General features: G+C 43.3%; 1 protein-coding gene across 1 annotated transcript in view; it reads right to left on the reverse strand.

Annotated features, from left to right (window-relative positions):
* Positions 1 to 2552, reverse strand: part of plxna3 (plexin A3) — a 101432-nt gene extending 98880 nt beyond the window's left edge. The window contains exons 1-2 of the mRNA XM_062971226.1: positions 2469 to 2552; positions 1388 to 1524 (exon numbers count right to left, since the gene is read on the reverse strand). The gene's annotated coding sequence lies outside the window, so the exon portion shown is untranslated. The remainder of the gene's footprint in view (positions 1 to 1387; positions 1525 to 2468) is intronic.
* Between the last annotated feature and the right edge of the window lie 15427 nt (positions 2553 to 17979).

Below are 17979 nucleotides of genomic sequence, written 5' to 3' on the forward strand. Positions count from 1 at the left end.
CCCCCCCCCCCGAATTCCTTTTTGTCTGCTTACCTCTCCCTCTCCTAAGCAGCCATGAATTATAAACAGACACCTCCCAGAAAAGCCTGGAAGAAGCACAGCTCAGCACTGGCTGGAACAGCAGCTTTGGCCATTCCCAGAGACTACCCTATATCTAAAGAGGTGATCATGGGGGGAGGGAGAAAACTGAAGGAACAGCTTGGAAACCACACAGACACCAGAGAAGTCAGCCACTGCAGGGCACGTGAGGAACCAACCTGGACACAGCATACTATCTGAGAACACATAAATGCTGGACCACTCTCACAACCACCATGTCAAACTACATAGAGAAGCCATTGAAATCCACAAGCATGTGGACAATTTCAAGAGAAAGGAGGAAACCATGAAAATAAACAAAATCTGGCTGCCAGTATTTAAAAAACTCTAAAATCAGGACGGTAAGTAAAGAACAACACTCTGAAAACAGAGGAATTCCAGGTATGAAACAATCAGGGCCAGTTAACACTTCCCAACAAAAGATTCCCTCAGGCAGTAAGCAGCCAGACTTTGATGCTGAAAGGTTGTTCAATGCTAATCAAGGTGGCCAATTGCAATATTTACACCTATCTCAAACAGACAAGAGTTCTTTCTTCCACCAGGGCTGTAGCCAAGGGGGGAGGGGGTTAGGGGTTCAATCCCCCCCTGAAAATTGTCAAGTTTTTTTTTAAAAAAACTGGTTTACTCATTAATTTTAACTGATTAACCAAATCCCCATGAGTGTCGATGGAAGTTTATCTGTCTTGAGTGTCCACTGAGGTTTATCGACGGAGACTGATTTCTAAATTATTTTGTGTTATGGAACTACTCTTCATGATTCGCTAAATATATATATATATTTCAATCCACATCCCTGAATCTTTTTCTGGCTATGGTCCTGCCTTCCACAGATATATAAACCCCACTTGCCTAGTTTCTAATATACTTTGCAACCTCTGAGGATGCCTGCCACAGATGTGGTTTTTTGGGTTTTTTTCGTGTCAGGAGCAATCTGAGTTGCTTCTGGAGTGAGAGAATTGGCCGTCTGCAAGGACATTGCCCAGGGGACGCCCGGATGTTTTTGATGTTTTACCATCCTTGTGGGAGGCTTCTGTCATGTCCCCGCATGGAGCTGGAGCTGATAGAGGGAGCTCATCTGCACTCTCCCCGGGTGGGATTCGAACCTGGCAGCCTTCAGGTCAGCAACCCAACCTTCAAGTCACAAGGCTTTTATCCCCTAGGCCACCGGATGAAACACCAGAAGAGAATGCTTCTGGAACATGGCCAGACAGCCTGGAAAACTCACAGCAACCCAGTGATTCCGACCATGAAAGCTTTCGACAACAAACAACTGAAGAAAGAGACCAACCTGTTACACAAACATTTCAGAGTTGTCCGTCAAAACCAAGATCAGCCTTGGGCCTTGGGAGAGGTGGGTTCACAACCACGGCATCATCACTACCACCACGGATCCTCCTGGGTGAGGCTAGCCTCAGTCTTCCCTGCCTGCAAAATAGGAACAATCCCATTTGACTTTCCCAGAGCAGCTATTGTCTGGAGTGGGGTGGATGTGTGTGGAGAGAGGTGGACGGGGGATAATCGAAGCAACAAATCCCATCCAAGAAGAAAACTCAAAACCCTGTTCCAGATCATCACCGCCACCCATCAACTTGACCTAATTCCCAGAGCTAAGGGATTCCGCTGCAATCCCTTCTCTCTCAGATCCCACTCCTTTGAGGCAAGGCAGCACAAGGCATCCTGGCTCCCAGCACAGCCCACAGCCCCAACCAGGAGAAGATGGGGTTTGGTGGCCAATTTGGGGTTCCTGGAAAGGGGCGAAGAAATAATCTTCCCACTGCCAGCTTCAAAGACAAACAAATGGACCAATTGGCAGACCGCAAGATCAGCCTGGAAAAGGGGGAGAATGGATGCCTGCTACCTTCCCAAGCCTGCTCCCCACCCACCCTAAAACAAATCTACTCCAGCTGGAGAGTGATGGGCGTTAGCCAGCTTTCTCCACCCTGGATCCAGGGCAAAGGAAGCAAAGCAATGGAGGGAGAGAAGAGGAAGCAGTTGAGCCCCACTTCCAAGAGGATGCATAGCCTCAAGTGGGCAATCACACCCCCATTGCCTCACCTGCTTCAGACACAGAGACACATCATTTCCTTCTTGCAATGGGAAGGAGGGGGTGAGGCAATCCTGCCTGGAATAGTGGGGGTTTTTTAAAAAAAGAAATGAGTCAATCAAGGAGCACAAAAGGGGAGAGGGGGCAACAGATGGGGCCCTGCCTCGCCAAGGAGGGAAGAGGAAAGCGGGGACGCGCCCCCAAGAGAAGGAGTAGCCGTGTGTGCTATGGAGGGAGGGAAAGGGTCCCAATGGGGACGCGGCTTCTCTCTTTCCACGCCGTCGACCCCACCCCAGCCCCCCTTTGCGCGGATGCGGGAGTCTACCTGCTTCCACCGATGCCTCCGCGCCTCCTTTCCCGCGGTGCACCCCCGCCCCCCTCCGCCGCTGTTGCTCGGCGTCTGCTCCCGCCCCGGCCGGTCTGCGCCCTTTAAAGGCGGGCGGAACCATTGCGCGCCTGAGAGGGGAGGGAAGTGGGTTAGCAATGATACTGGGAAAAGACCCTTCCCCACCTTCCTTTCCAGGTTGAACAATCCCTTGGCCTTCGCTCCCCTCGCCCGAGGTTGCTTCTGCCGAGGGAAAGACACCACGTCCGCTTTCTGCCTGCCTCCTCGTTGCCATGCACGCCCACCCCCCCCTTCCCTGAAGATGGTACAGCCCGGGCACTCATTCATCCCAGACCCCTCGAGCAGGGGCCAGTTGGGGAGAGAGACTCGAGGTGTTTATGGCAATCAGGGGCTTCTTTCTCTTACACTGGCTGAACTGGGACGTATGTGTGTTGTATGGGGGGGGGGGCGCCTTTTTGTTTCCAACGTGGAGGAAGCAGCAGGAGGAGGGGAAGAAGCCCTGTCTCCCCGATTTGTTTTTGTTTTGCAAAGGGATGCTGCGCCCTGTTGCTTGCCAAAAGGGCTGCCAAAACACTCGCGGCGTGAGAGTGGGAAGGAACACGCGAGAGCTCATTGGCTAGGAAAGGGAGAGCGAGAGGAGAGAGAGCCAGAACTCCTGAGCCTTTGCTTTTCCAATCTAGCTCTCTTTCAGCAGATCTTAAGCCCCCTAAAATAATAGATGTAGATATATAAAATTATTATTATTATTTTAGGGGGATTTAGAAATTATATATATACACACGCACATAAGATATATGTGTGTATATATAAACTTCCATTATGGACTATATGTGTGCATATATGAATAATATACTCATGTCATATATATCTACAGTATATGTTATATATGTGTGTGTTATATATGTATATATCCTATATATATCTCTATATATATAAAAGGGTAATGAAATTTCAGCCTAGGACAAAACAACAAAACTACACATCCCAGAAACACTAAACTTGGCAGCAGAACCCCTCATCCATGCCTCTACGTTCATACAACAAAAAGCTCCAGCTCCTCCAGAAAATGGCCAGGCTTTGGGACTGCAAGGCTATTCACTGCTATTTCACCTGGCCAACACAGGATTCCCATAAGCCACAGCAATTCGTGGCCGGGCAAAGCTAGTGTATATATATATATATATACATACATACACACACACACACACACATATATATGGGGGCCCTGGTGGCAAAGTGTGTTAAAGCACTGAGCTGCTGAACTTGCGGACCGAAAGGTGCCAGGTTCAAATCCCGGGAGCGGAATGAGCGCCCGCTGTTAGCCCCAGCTCCTGCCAACCTAACAGTTCGGAAACATGCAAATGTGAGTAGATAAATAGGTACCGCTCCGGCGGGAAGGTAACGGCGCTCCATGCAGTCACGCCGTCCACATGACCTTGGAGGTGTCTACAGACAACGCCGGCTCTTCGGCTTAGAAATGGAGATGAGCACCAACCCCCAGAGTCGGTCACGACTGGACTTAACGTCAGGGGAAAACCTTTACCTTTACCTATATACACACATACACACACATATAATACATATACACACATATCCATGTATAATACTCGTTTGTATATGAATTATACTCATGTCATATATATATCTCCAGCTTCTGCCAATCTAGCAGTTCGAAAACATGCCAATGTGAGTAGATCAATAGGTACCGCTCCAGTGGGAAGGTAACAGCGCGCCATGCTGTCATGCCGGCCACATGACCTTGGAGGTGTCTATGGACAACGCAGACTCTTCGGCTTAGAAATGGAGATGAGCACCAACCCCCAGAGTCAGACATGACTGGACTTAACGTCAGGGGAAACCTTACCTTTTATATATCCTATATTTAATACATATGCACACATATATCCATACACACATATATACATGTATATAACGTGTGTGTGTGTGTGTGTGTGTGTGTGTATATATATATATATGAATGTTATACTCAATCATATATATCTAAAGTATATTATATATACATATACAGTAGAGTCTCACTTATCCAAGCTTCTGGATTATCCAAGCCATTTTTGTAGTCAATGTTTTCAATATATCGTGATATTTTGGTGCTAAATTCATAAATACAGTAATTACAACATTACTACGTATTGAACTACATTTTCTGTCAAATTTGTTGTATAACATGATGTTTTGGTGCTTAATTTGTAAAATCACAACCTAATTTGATGTTTAATAGGCTTTTCCTTAATCCCTCCTTATTATCCAAGATATTCGCTTATCCAAGCTTCTGCCGGCCCGTTTAGCTTGGATAAGTGAGACTCTACTGTATATAATAGTCATGTGTGTGTGTATATATGTGTGTGTGTGAATGATATACTCATGCATATGGTTTATATATATACATGTATATATGAGTATTATATATGTTTATGTATATATTTGTGTATTTATATATGTATGTGTATATGTATATATGGGCAGACCTCGTGCTCAATGGGATGAACCAACTGTTAAGCTATTTGGCCAGAAATGGAAAAGCACAGGACTGTAAATTTTGGCAAATGGTAGATTTGCATGAAGCCCAAACGAGTGGATCAATGACAAATCAAGTAAGATATATACACATATACATAGATCACATAGATCTATATCTTATATAGATATAATGGGCCGTGGTGGCACAATGGGTTAAACCCTTGTGCTGGCTGAACTACTAACCTGAAGGATGGAGGTTTCAAATCAGGGAGATTGGGTGAGCTCCCATCTGTAAACCCTAGCTTCCCGTACAGGGACATGAGAGAAGCCTGTCAGCAGGATGGTAACACATCTGAGCGTCCCCTAGGCAACGTCTTTGTAGACAGCCAATTCTCTCACACCAGAAGCGACTTGCCTCAATTTGCCTCTGACACGATAAATAGATAGATAGATGTGGGCTGTGGCGCAGGCTGGAGAGCAGCTGCAATGAATCACTGCAATGAATCACTCTGACCAGGAGGTCATGAGTTCGAGGCCCGCTCAGAGCCTATGTTTGTTTGTCTTTGTTCTATGTTAAAAGGCATTGAATGTTTGCCTATATGTGTAATGTGATCCGCCCTGAGTCCCCTTCGTGGTGAGAAGGGTGGAATATAAATGCTGTAAATAAATAAATTTAAAAAATGTGTGTCATGTACATATCTTGGCGTCACCTTAGACCGAACGCTAACATATAGGAAACATTGTGCAAACACCAAGCACAAAGTAGCTGCACACAATAAGTTTCCTGCAGAAACTTACTGGCAGCACATGGGGTGCAGACCCAAATTTAATAAAAAACATCAGCCTTGGCCTTGTCTTACTCAACTGCTGAGTATGCTTGCCCCATCTGGCATAAATCTGCCCACGTGAAGCAGGTGAATGAGCAATGTAGAATAATCACAGGATGTCTTAAACCTATACCTGCTGATAGACTCTATAAGCTAGCTGGCAATGCCCCCCCCCCCCCCGGTTGTGCGATGGGAAGTTACTGCCAATTGTGAGAGAAATAAGGTTGAACACTGTGAAAGCCATCCACTATATGGCTACCCGCCTCCTCTCAGTAGACTCACATCAAGGAAAAGCTTAATAAGAACCACCACTCCTCTTAATGTTCCTCCAGCAACATCATGCATATCCCTGCGAGCAGCAAAATCAGGCAATTCCAACTTGATCGCCCACAAGGGTTTTCCTCCAGGGCAAACCAAGAATGAGCAGTGGAGCTGACAGATCAGAAGACAACCTGGAAAAATGGCACTACGTAGAAGAATCCTCCACCTTGTGCAACTGTGGAGCAGAACAAACAACTCAGCATCTGTATGCTTGCCCAAAATGTCCAGACTCATGCACAAAGGAAGAACCGTTTACAGACAATGCAGTCGCTGTTGTCTGTTTTTGGTCTAAATTTATTTAGCAGCTTGCGATACCTTTATTTTATCAGTTTTAAACTTATCTATTTATGCAATGCTTTTGACATGAAATAAATAATGAATATATATTTAAGATATATATATACACACACACACACATAATTTCATTTTTGGAGGGAGCTTAGTATCTTCTCTATATATGTATATATGTATATAGCACGAAGATATAGATGGAGAGCATGATGTGCCCCCTAGTGGGGTAAGAAAGAAGCTCTTGCTCCTTAAGGAAGGAGTAGTAGTGCAGGAGGCTTGGAAAAATTGGCCGTCTGCAAGGATGTTGCCCAGGGATGCCCAGATGTTTTTACCATCCTTGTGGGAGGCTTCTCTCATGTCCCCGCATGGAGCTGGAGCTGATACAGGAAGCTCATCCGCGCTCTCCCCGGGTGGGATTCGAACCTGGGAGCCTTCAGGTCAGCAACCCAACCTTCAAGTCACAAGGCTTTTATCCCCTAGGCCACCGGAGGCTCCACAAGTTGAATATGTGGCCTTGTGAGCCTTTGTGTTTGATGGTGTCTCCTGTTTTTAACACTGTATCCTGCTTGTTGATTTTAATGATTGTTTTTATTGATGTTGATGTTTTTTACTGGGATAATTGTTTTATTGCTTTGTTACTGTTATTTGTTTGTTTTATCGGGCCAGGCCCCATGTAAGCCGCCCCGAGTCACTTCGGGGAGATGGGGCGGGGTATAAAAATAAAGGTATTATTATTATTATTATTATTATTATTATTATTATTATTATTATTATTATGGTGATGATGTGCCTTCATGCCCTTTCTGGCCCCAGGGGTTTCACGGAGGCTTGCCTCTGCTTTTTCTCTGGGGCTGAGAGAGTGGCCCCTTCCACACCTGTCAAAACATCAAAAATCCACATTGAACAGGGTTATATGGCAGTGTGAAAGATAACCCAGTTTAAAGCAGATATTGTGGGATTATCTGCCTTGATATTCTGGGTTATATGGCTATGCGGAAGGGCCCAGTGTGGCTTGCTCTCCGGCCAAATCCCAGGGCCCTTCCAGACAGGCCCTATATCCCAGGATCTGATTCCAGGTTTTCTGTTTATCCCAGATTACCTAGCAGCGGGGACTCATATAATTCAGTTTAATAAAGAAAATCCGAGATATAGGGCCTGTCTGCAAGGCCCCCCAGTCTCCAGGGCCTAGTGCTCCAAGCAGGACTCTGGGCTCCTTTCAACTGCAATGATAGCCCCAATCTGTCCCATTGCCTCCCTCCCCGCAAAATATTCATGTCCCATTCCCTCCTTTGCTGGGAGAGGAAGGCGGATGCTGTGGATGCTGCGGATGCTGCTCCTGCCTCCGCCGCCATGGTACCATCCAGGGCACGTTGTCATGGCAACGGGAGCCAGGAGATGCGAGATGATGGACGCCCCATGGGCCGTGGGCAAGGGACCCGAGGAGAAGAAAGGGAGAAGGGGGCAAGGAGAAAATAGGGGGGGCAGAAGGTGGGGGCAAAGGGAAGAAGTGGCGTGGCATTGGGAAGGGAAAGGAGGACACCTTTGGGGAGGGGAAGAGGAATACAGACATACACACATACACATATATTCACATACACACACACATACATATATATATATACACAAATATACACACATTCCTCTGTGTGTGTATTGCTTGTTAGCCGTCCTCCTTTCCCACTGCACACACACATATGTATGTGTGTTTGTGTGTGTAGAATATATACATACACACATACATATGTGTATGTATATATATATATTCACATACACACATATATATACACATACATACACACAAACATATTCTGTGTGTGTATTGCTTGTAAGCCCCACTCCTTTCACACTGCACGCACACACATATACAGTAGAATCTCACTAATCCAAGCTAAACGGGCCGGCAGAAGCTTGGATAAGCGAATATCTTGGATTATAAGGACTGATCAAGGAAAAGCTTATTAAACATCAAATTAGGTTATGATTTTACAAATTAAGCACCAAAACTTCATGTTATACAACAAATTTGACAGAAAAAGTAGTTCAATACGCAGTAATGTTATGTTGTAATTACTGTATTTATGAATTTAGCACCAAAATATCACGATTTATTGGAAACATTGACTACAAAAATGGCTTGGATTATCCAGAGGCTTGGATAAGCGAGGCTTGGATTAGTGAGACTCTACTGTATATATGTTTGTATGTGTGGAATATATACATACACACATACATATGTGTATGTATATATATATATTCACATACACACATATATATACACATATATACATATTCTGTGTGTGTATTGCTTGTAAGCCCCACTCCTTTCACACTGCACGCACACACATATATATATGTTTGTATGTGTGGAATATATACATACACACATACATATGTGTATGTATATATATATATATATATATTCACATACACACATATATATACACTTACATACACACAAACATATTCTATGTGTGTATTGCTTGTAAGCCCCACTCCTTTCACACTGCACGCACACACATATATATATGTTTGTATGAGTGGAATATATACATACACACATACATATGTGTATGTATATATATATATTCACATACACACATATATATACACATACATACACACAAACATATTCTATGTGTGTATTGCTTGTAAGCCCCACTCCTTTCACACTGCACGCACACACATATATATATGTTTGTATGTGTGGAATATATACATACACACATACATATGTGTATGTATATATATATATTCACATACACACATATATATACACATACATACACACAAACATATTCTGTGTGTGTATTGCTTGTAAGCCCCACTCCTTTCACACTGCACGCACACACACACATATATATGTTTGTATGTGTGGAATATATACATACACACATACATATGTGTAAGTATATATTCACATACACACATATATATATACACATACATGCACACAAACATATTCTGTGTGTGTATTGCTTGTAAGCCCCACTCCTTTCACACTGCACGCACACACATATATATATATGTTTGTATGTGTGGAATATATACATACACACATACATATGTGTATGTATATATATATTCACATACACACATATATATACACATACATACACACAAACATATTCTGTGTGTGTATTGCTTGTAAGCCCCGCTCCTTTCACACTGCATGCACACACATATATATATGTTTGTATGTGTGGAATAAGGTTCCTCTGAGGATGCCTGCCATAGATGTGGGCGAAACGTCAGGAAAGAATACTTCTGGAACATGGCCATACAGCCCGGAAAACATACAACAACCCTGTGATCCCGGCCATGAAAGCCTTCAACAATAGGAAATATATAGATTTATATGTCTATATGTCTGCCTTTATCACATATCTCTGTGTGTGTGTGCTTTTGTATGTTTATTTATATCCCTTCATCTATAGGAAATGCCTATATTTACCATCGATTTGTATAGTTACAAAGCTGTATCCCTCTCACCCGATCAAGCAGGTTCCATTCAATCTTTCACCTCCCCGCCTTCTCTCTTTCTCTCTCCTTTTTTCCCTCTTTCGTCTAGCAATTCATTCGCCCCCAATGAGTCATAAACCGCCAGGCAAGAAGGCTGAGCTGGTGTCCTGCCTCAGATGAAATTGGGCTTTGGGTTAAGAGAAAGGGAAGGAGAAAGAAAGGAAGGAAGGGGAAGGGAAGGGTTGAGTGGGGATAGGGCCTATCTTGCCTGCCCCATCCCAGGCTGGATCCCAGAATGGAAATTTGGGCGGTGGGTTTGTGTCTGCGTTTGCTGGCCTGGCTGCTGCCTGGCACCACGAACGAAGGCCCAGATGTGGGGTGGGGGGAACCCACTGAAACTCAACACGCCCAAGGCTTCTGATGGGAACCAGATGCTCCTGCAGCTACCGAGAGCTGCTTGGCAGCAAGGGCCGCGTGCTGAGCGTGTGCAAAGCCATGCGGGGGCCAAGCAGCAACTGTGAGTGTGTCAAGGGGCGAAGAATAATAGTAATAACAACAATAAAAGCAACAACAACATTACAGCTTTAGGAGGGGACAATGGGCAGGAAGGCAAAGGTAAAGATTTTCCTCTGACATTGTCCAGTCATGTCCAACTCTGGGGGTTGGTGCTCATCTCCATTTCTAAGCCAAGGAGCCAGCGTTGTCCATAGACACCTCCTAGGGCATGTGGCCAGCATGACTGCATGGAGCGCCGTTACCTTCCTGCCAGAGCGGTACCTTTTGATGTACTCACATTTGCATCTTTTCGAACTACTTGGTTGGCAGGAGCTGGGGCTAATAGCGAGAGCTCACCCCGCTCCCCGGATTCAAATTGCCGACCTTTCAGTCAAAGTCAAAGCAAGGAACCAATTTGTATTAGGTGAATTTGCACCACCAAGCTATGGTTGTGTGTACAGGCAGTCCTTGAATCCCACTTGACTCAAACATCCCACTTGCCTCATAGTTAAGAATGGGGGTGAGACAACAGGAAATGAGAGAAATCTGCCCCTAGGACAGGAAATCTACTCCTAGAAGAGTTATCATGGGGAAAAACCGTCTCAGCTTAAGATTCCTCACCAATCCTTGTTTCCACAACAAACCAAATTTTTCAAAATCCAATTCTGACAGGCACAGTAAGGGAGGTGAAATCATCTGAAGAGGGGCAGGCAGTGAAAACAAACACCACAAAGGTGTTAACCCTTCCCTATGCCATCCAAAGCTTATATGTGTATGTGTGTGTGTATAAAATCCGGGGAGTGGAGTGAGCTCCCGCTATTAGCCCCAGCTTCTGCCAATCTAGCAGATCGAAAACATGCAAATGTGAGTAGATCAATAGGTACCACTTTAGTGCAGGAAGGTAATGCCACTCCATGCAGTCATGCCGGCCACATGACCTTGGAGACATCTAAGGACAACACTGGCTCTTTAGTTTAGAAATGGAGAGGGGAACCAATCCCCAGATTTGGACTCGACTAGAATTAATGTCAGGGGAAAAGCTTTACCTTATATATATATATATACACACACACATATATGTCAGGAGTTACACTTTAAAATATACCTGTTCCAACTTAAGAACAAACTTACAGAACCTATCTTGTTTGTAACCTGGTGGATTACCTGAATAGCATTTTATTTTCCTCAAAAAAGTATGTTGTGTGGGGCTTGGCGCAGGAATGCTTGAGACATAAACGTATTCATAGTGCTTGGATCACAAAAAGAAACCTCTGACCATACTCAGAGCGCTTGGATCACAAACTGAGAACAGAAGGCCCTCTGACCATACTCAGAGTGCATTTGCTTCCCTCGGTGCTGGATGGCCCGCCCACATAGAAAGAGTGTGTGACAGAGATTTGAGATATTGAATGTCTTTGGGGCAGGGTGGGATGTGAGCATGTAATTATTTTTTAGATCAAAACCTTTTCCCAGACATATGAAGAGTTCAATGCCATATTAAGTAGATTAGATCAAACAAACAAAAATAGAAAGATGGGAATCAAAACCAAAACGCAAATAACTGGGGGGAAAGAGCTGCTTATATGACAAGAATGTCAGTGTTCAAAAATATTTTAAAAGAGCATGGGGAAGAGACATCACACGGGTACTTGTACACAACAGCTGAGTAGTCATTTGTGTCTTGCGCACAGAGAACCATTTCTCCAATCAATTGATGTAAATAACAGTTGTAATGTTTTTGTTTTGCTGAAAGTTTGTTTTATTCTCCATATACCACAGAAAATGGGAACCATCTCTCTTTCACAACAGTGGCTTGATCAAAGATAGTTTGTTAGGTTGTTGGTTTGGGGAGCAATTTTGTCCCTGATCAAAAGGCCCCATATCCTTTCAAAACAATGTGAATAGATGGTCTCTTATTTTGTTTTCATTGTACCATTGCCTGAAATTTCACTGAAATTAAAAGCAGAGATAAAAGCTCCTTTCTCAGAAGTCTCTGAGGCTTCAAACTTTTGTCTAGACTACTGAGGCCAGATGCAAAAAGGCACAGAACTTCTCTACACTTGTTAGGTGTGATGGAGGGGGGTGGTTTCATCAAATGTGGCTCATAGACCAGACATGGGCAAACTTGGGTCCTCCAGGTGTTTTGGAATCAACTCCCATAATTCCTAACAGCCGGTAGTCTTTTAGGAATTACTAGCTTTGCCCGGCCATGCGTTGCTGTGGCTTATGGGAATCCTTTGTTGGCCAGATGGAATAGCAGTGAATAGCCTTGCAGTCTCAAAGCCTGGCTGTTTTCTGGAGTAGCTGGAGCTTTTTGTTGTATGAACGTAGAGGCATGGATGAGGGGTTGTGCTGCCAAGTTTAGTGTTTCAGGTATGTGTAGTTTTGTTGTTTTGTCCTAGGCCAAAATTTCATTATCCTTATATATATATATATATATATATATATATATATATATATATATATAAATGGGTTATATAGCTGTGTGGAAGGGCCTTGAGTCTACACTGACATATAATCCAGTGCAAATTAGATAATCTGTGGAAGAGGCGTAAGAGAGGCCTAAGTCTGCCTGTCCCCTGGGCTGAGTTGGTTGCTAGGAGACCAAGTGAGCAGAGATTAGCCCTCTAACTGGCAGCAATTGTATAAAAATAATTATTCCTTTCCCTCTAATTAGGACTTTATTTTTCTTTCCTTTTTGTTGTATCAACCTAGAGGCGTGGATGATGGGTTGTGTTGTCAAATTTCGAGGTTGGGGGGCCTGTAGTTTTGTCGGTCGCCGTGATACCATCACTCATTTATATATATAGATGGGAGTTGAAGTCCAAAACACCTGGAGGGCCCAAATTTGCCCATGCTGGTTATAGACCACGAATGGCATCCAGTTTGGGACAGACCCATGCAGAAGTCATGCAAAGTCAAAAAGTCACAATTGGACAACAGATGTATTCTGTAGATAGCAGCAAAAGTGGAATTGCACAAAAGTGCTTTCATTTTGCATGTTGTCATTACTCATTATCCATTGCACATTGTGTATCTATACATATATTATGTTCATTATAAAGCCGGGCTGTGGCGCATCACTACTGACCAAGAGGTCATGGGATCGAATCCCGGGTTGGATTGAGCTCCCAACCATTAAGAGCCTAGCTTGCTGCCCACCTAAGCAGCTCAAACAGTTGCATCTGTTAAGTAAAAATTCTAGGTACTGCTTTATGTGTGGAGGCTAATTTAACTAATGTACAACACCATAAAAACTGCCAGCAGTGTGTGGAAAGGAATGAGGAAGTGCTATAATCAAGGACCCGGTGTCACAAGGACAATGAAGTGGCAGCTCCCCCTGTGGCCGGAATCAAGCATAACTTCATGAAGACAGAAGCTAGAAAATTTTAAATTACGGTACCTCTGTGTCTGTCTATATGTTGTATGTCTAATGGCATTGAATGTTTGCCATGTATATGTACATTGTAATCTGCCCTGAGTCGCCTTCGGGGTGAGAAGGGTGGAAAATAAATACTGTAAATAAATAAATAATGTTGTCCATCTTGTATTGTGTATTGCAATTGTACATAATAGTATTTGCATTCTTTTGCACAATATCCATTGCACATTGGAGGTTAGACATCATGTATGTATTGTGCACTGCAAATGTGCATTGCAGTTGGACATTATGTATTATGCTATGAACACTGAACACTAGTCACTGAAATGTGTTGCAAGTCATTGCTGTTTGCATTGCAGTTGAGTAGAATTCACACAATGTATTTCTACTATGTATGTTGAGGTGATGTTAGATTGCAGACACTGTCTGTTTTATAGGATAAATTTGGAAGTACAGTAGAGTCTCACTTACCCAACATAAACGGGCCAGCAGAATGTTGGATAAGCAAATATGTTGGATAATAAGGAGGAATTAAGGAAAAGCCTATTAAACATCAAATTAGGTTATGATTTTACAAATTAAGCACCAAAACATCATGTTATACAACAAATTTGACAGAAAATATAGTTTAATACGCAGTAATGCTATGTAGTAATTACTGTATTTACGAATTTAGCACCGAAATATCACGATGTATTGAAAACATTACTACAAAAATGTGTTGGATAATCCAGAATGTTGGATAAGCGAGTGTTGGATAAGTGAGACTCTACTGTACCTCTTTTTTATTATTGATTCTTATTCAGAAATACAGAAAGAACAAAAAAATAAAAAACAGAAACAATACCGGTAAAACAGTTTTTCATGATATATAAAACCATACTACAACAACTAACACCGCTTTATCTAGGACAGTGGTTCCCATCCTGTGGTCCATGGACCAGCAGTGATCCCCAAGAACTAAAGTATGGTCCATGGCCTCACCGTTACTACACCGTTGCAATGAGAGTGACTGGTCTCACAAAAACCCCTTTTATAGTGCCAAGGCAATGGAGATGTCGGTAGGAGAGAGGCTGACTACCCACCGGAGCCATTCCATGTGGCGCTTGGAAGCGGGGACGCTTTGGTGTCTTTATTTTTAGGCCTGTTCCTTGAGGTTTTTTGGGGTGCTGATTCAGAAAATTGCATTGAATAGACCTCATCAGCTCTAGATTATTGAATATGGTTTTCTGTGGGCAAGCAGATGGCGACTACTGGATGGCATATGTTCTGTATCAGAGGCTAGAGTGGATGCGGTCTATCCAATGCAATTTTCTGAATCAGCAACCAAATAACCAAACCGAATCTAAAGTTGACCAGAAACTGATTCGTAACCATTTTGGTACTAATGTTGGAGAGTGGTTCCTAGTCAAATGGTTCTTGGTCAAAACGGTTCCTGGTAAAAAAAAAAAGATTGGGAACCACTGATCTAGGACAGACACCATGATACAAACAAACACATTCAAAACATATAAATGCTTATGTACAAGCCTCACATATAGTAGAGTCTCACTTATCCAACATAAACGGGCCGGCAGAATGTTGGATAAGCAAATATGTTGGATAATAAAGAGGCATTAAGGAAAAGCCTATTAAACATCAAATTAGTTTATGATTTTACAAATTAAGCACCAAAACATCATGTTATACAACAAATTTGACAGAAAAACTAGTTCAAAATGCAGTAATGCTATATAGTAATTACTGTATTTATGAATTTAGCACCAAAATATCATGATGTATTGAAAATATTGACTACAAAAATGTGTTGGATAATCCAGAATGTTGGATAAGCGAGTGTTGGATAAGTGAGACTCTATTGTAGTTTTCATGGAGAAAAGGCATCTCCACTGAAGCTTTATCACCAATCTTTGTTTCCACAATAAGCCAAATTTTTCAAAATCCAGTTATCCTAGGGACAGAAAGTGAGGTGAAATCTCCTAAACAGGGGAACATACTGCAAAACAAATACCACAGAGGTGCTAACCCTTTTCTATGCCACCCAAAGCTAAAATATGGAGTTGCACTTAAAAAATGTACCTGTTCCGACTTACATATAAATTCAACCTAAGAACAAACCTAAAGAATCTATCTTTTTCATAACTCGGGGGCCGCCTGTATTTTAGTTCCCTCTGATTTGAAGTCTTTCTAAACTAGAACAGCCCAGCCCAAAGTTTTTTCTGGAAAAGGGTGAGACGTTTACTGTTAGCTTTAAATCTTTATGCAAGACTCCTTTTGAATCCATGGAGAATTTCCACTGAATCTTTGTTCTTGTGTAATAGAAAACTCTGGACTAACATCCCTGAAACTTGGAGCATAACACCCAACCATGTCAGAATGCGCCAACACAGCTACGCTCAAGAATTTGCCTTTTTGGTTGGAGTTTACGAAGGAAAATTATGACATCTGTTCAAAACCTCAGACATGCTTTATTGTTTATGAATGCCTGTAGTTTTTAGAGGTTTTGGAGGGAATGGGAGGCTGCTGTATTTTATTCTGCATCCCATGCTTCTTATAGGCTTGCCACATGTTTTTTTATGTCAATGAATAGTTCCTTATTCAGTAATACTACATTTCAATTTAAAATAAAGAACCATGAAACAAGAAACAGACAGTATGGATGTGGAAACCCATCAATCTCCTTGAGTTTCTCAACTTCTAACCCTGCATTCCTGTTCTCTCCCATTTATGAATTGGCGCCACCTGCCTCAAATGGAAACTCATGTATATTTTTCTATTGTATGCAGTTTTGGGTCGGGACACTGATAAAATAAAGCTTGTGTTGAATTTGCACATTTCCCCACAAAATGCAAGGCACGTTTAATAAATGTATGAATTTCCAAGATGTCCTGTTCCATGGTCATTCTTGGGAGTGTTATCGAAGGTGTGAATGGGTATGTTATTTCAGAACCACACATCCAACACATTTATTCCCCATTCCTATGCCACAATTTCCTTCTGATCCTAGTCACAGAGATTCATATTTATTAGAACACTAGCTGTGCCCGGCCATGCGTTGCTGTGGTGTATGGGAATCCTTTGTTGGCCAGGTAGAATAGTAGTGAATAGGCTTGCAGCCTCAAAGCCTGGCCATTTTCTTCTTATGGGAATTCTTGTTTGGTGAGCTGAAATGTATCGAAATAGGCTTGCTGTTTGAAAGCCTGGGTACTTGTGTTCTAGGGGAATGGTTTTTTGGGCTGCTAGAATTGCAATGAATAGCCTCACTGCTTCAAAGCCTGGCTGCTTGCTACCTAGGGGAATCTTTGTTTGGTCAGTTTCAATAGTAAAGAGTATTATCGCTGCTTCAAAGCCTGGCCGCCTTCTACCAAGGTTAATCCTTTATTAATCTGGTTGAATTGCACTGAATAGCCTTGCAGCTTCAATGCCTGGTTGTGTTATACCTAGGGGAATCCTTGTTTGGCAAGCTGGAGTAGCACCTTCAATCAAAGAGCCACTTTGAAGCCTGGCTACTTCCTTTGTAGAGGAATCCTTGTTTGGCCAGCTTGAATTGCACTGAATAGTCTTGCAGCTTAAAAGCCTGGCCGCATGGTGTTTCCTTTTTTTCTTTTTTTATGGTCACTGGAAAGTGAATAGTTTTGTGGCCAAATTTGGTGTGATTTGGCCCAGTGGTTTTGTTGTTAACTCGGTCCTAATTATGCATATTACATTTATATATATATATATATAATAGGCACCGAAAATTAACATAACATGGTAGAGATTTCAGATATGTCAAATATAGTTCCCAAAGAACCAGGGCCGGTTGATTATAAGAGGCCGCTTACGCGGCCGCCTCGGGCGCTGGCCGCTAGGGGCGCTGTCGAGGCGTCGACAGCGGCCCGTAGCACCACCGACGCCTCCGGTGTTGGCGCGGCCGCGCGGGGCTTCAACCCCGCGCCCGCGCCAAACCGCTGAAAACAGATATGCCATTTTGCCCTTAGTTTGTCGACTAAGGGCAAAATGGCCTATCTGTGCTGTGCGCACGCGCACAGCACAGATAGGCCATTTGGCCCTTACTTCCTGGTCGCGGCCAGGAAGTAAGGGCCAAATGGCCTATCTGTGCTGTGCCCGTGCGCACACAGCACAGATAGCCCATTTGGCCCTTACCTCCTGGTCGCGGCCACCGATCGCCCGGGCGATCGGCAGCCGCGACCAGGAAGTAAGGGCCAAATGGCCTATCTGTGCTGTGCGCATGCGC

The sequence above is a fragment of the Anolis carolinensis genome, chromosome 2, assembly GCF_035594765.1.
Source record: "Anolis carolinensis isolate JA03-04 chromosome 2, rAnoCar3.1.pri, whole genome shotgun sequence".
Classification (NCBI taxonomy): Eukaryota; Metazoa; Chordata; class Lepidosauria; order Squamata; family Dactyloidae; genus Anolis; species Anolis carolinensis.